Below are 1,673 nucleotides of genomic sequence, written 5' to 3' on the forward strand. Positions count from 1 at the left end.
GGGGGCGCCTGGGTGGCACAGTCGTTAAGCGTCTGCCTTCGGCTCAGGGCGTGATCCTGGCGTTATGGAATCGAGCCCCACATCGGGCTCCTCCGCTGGGAGCCTGCTTCTTCCTCTCCCACTCCCCCTGCTTGTGTTCCCTCTCTTGCTGGCTGTCTCTATCTCTGTCGAATAAATAAATAAAATCTTAAAAAAAAAAAAAAAAGAGGAAACGGCGGTAGAGGCTGACGGCTGGCACCCCGGTTCTGCCACGGGAGGCGTGGGGGCGTCGCCCGGCCGCGACCGCGGAGCCCCCCTCAGCTCGAGTGGGAACGGGCACTCTGCCCGCAGACTGTGCGCACAACAGCCAACGTGCCCGGCGGAGCGGCGAGCGCGCTTTGTCAAGAGTGCAGACAGGTTCTTCTCTGGCGGTACAGTGATACTAAGACAGACGATAGGAAAAAGGGAATTTATTTATTAAAGAAAAATCATCTGTGACTTCCTCTACTTAAGTTAGTACTGACGTTAACACTTTGGGTTCAAACATGCCTTCTTCCAAGGAGCAAGCAGCGCCTACGGGTCGGGTCAAGGAGCGTTCCCAGAGCCCAGAGGGCCCTGTGGGGGGAGGGGAGCCCTCCCGGAGCCGCCACCGCGTCTGTAAACACTGTCGGAGGCTGGACGCGGCCGCGCACACCACCATCACACAGGGTTTCAAGCAGATCAAAGCGTGAGAAGGGCCCCCGTGCCCTGACGACCCAGGGCGGCCACGGAGGGCGGGGTCCAGCGAGGCCCCTCCAGCCCCGCCCTCCCCCCCCCAGCCCGCGGCACCCAGGGGTCGCCACGCTCTTCTGCAACTGGCTGGGGTAGGAAGAGGGCCTCGGCGGGAGCAGCACAGCGGAGCTGCCTCATGGCCTACGTGCGGTTCAGGGTCTGGAAGATCCTGGAGATCTGCAGCATGACCGGCCCCGTCTCCGGGTCGTTCATCCACTGGGTGCTGTTCAGCGGGTTTTCCAGCATGTCCTCAAACGCTGCGGGGAAAAGAGAGCGCTGCCGGCTGAGACACGGCTCCTCCGCACCGTCAAGAACCTGGCAGTCACCGTCCTAACAGGGCGAGCCCTGCGCCGCGGGGGCCACGCACAAATCCCTCAACGACCGCCCGCAGTGTCACTATCACACTCGTGCAGCCGCAGTCAGAAGACCGCGTCCCCAGCGCGAGCGGGCGGCCGTGGCCTGGGCACTTGCTGGCACACAGATTCTGGAAAGCGATTTGGCAGCGGCTATCTTAAATCTTAAAAATAGTCACAGCCTATGAGTCAGAATTCCCGCTTCCAATCCCACCCTGGCAGAATCACCAGATGCAGAAAAGACAGAAAGACATGGCTGCAAATTTAACGATATCTGACTGGGAAAATCAGAACGTTCAGTCTTAAGAAAATGATTTTAAAAAACATAACTGAGGGGCTCCCCGATGGCTCAGTCGGTGGAACAGGCGACTCATGACCTCGGGGTCGTAAGCCCGAGCCCCATGTTTGCTGTGGAGACGGCTTAAAAGTAAAATCTTAATAAGTCAGTGAGCAAACAAATAAAAAATGCAAATGTAACCGAGCGATTCCACAACATAAAACGAATCGTCTGAACAGTTCTACAAAACCATTTCCCCCAGAAACAGCGGTGTGAGTTCCCGGGCCGCAGGG

The 1,673-nt window shown here is 58.0% G+C and overlaps 1 protein-coding gene across 1 annotated transcript in view; it reads right to left on the bottom strand.

The window, feature by feature from the left end:
* Positions 1-433: 433 nt before the first annotated feature.
* UBAC1 (UBA domain containing 1) overlaps positions 434-1,673 on the bottom strand; it is a 20,015-nt gene continuing 18,775 nt past the window's right edge. Inside the window, 1 exon segment of the mRNA XM_040632181.1 lies at positions 434-842. The gene's annotated coding sequence lies outside the window, so the exon portion shown is untranslated.

The sequence above is a fragment of the Ursus maritimus genome, unplaced genomic scaffold (genome assembly GCF_017311325.1).
Source record: "Ursus maritimus isolate PB19 unplaced genomic scaffold, ASM1731132v1 scaffold_17, whole genome shotgun sequence".
Lineage (NCBI taxonomy): Eukaryota > Metazoa > Chordata > Mammalia > Carnivora > Ursidae > Ursus > Ursus maritimus.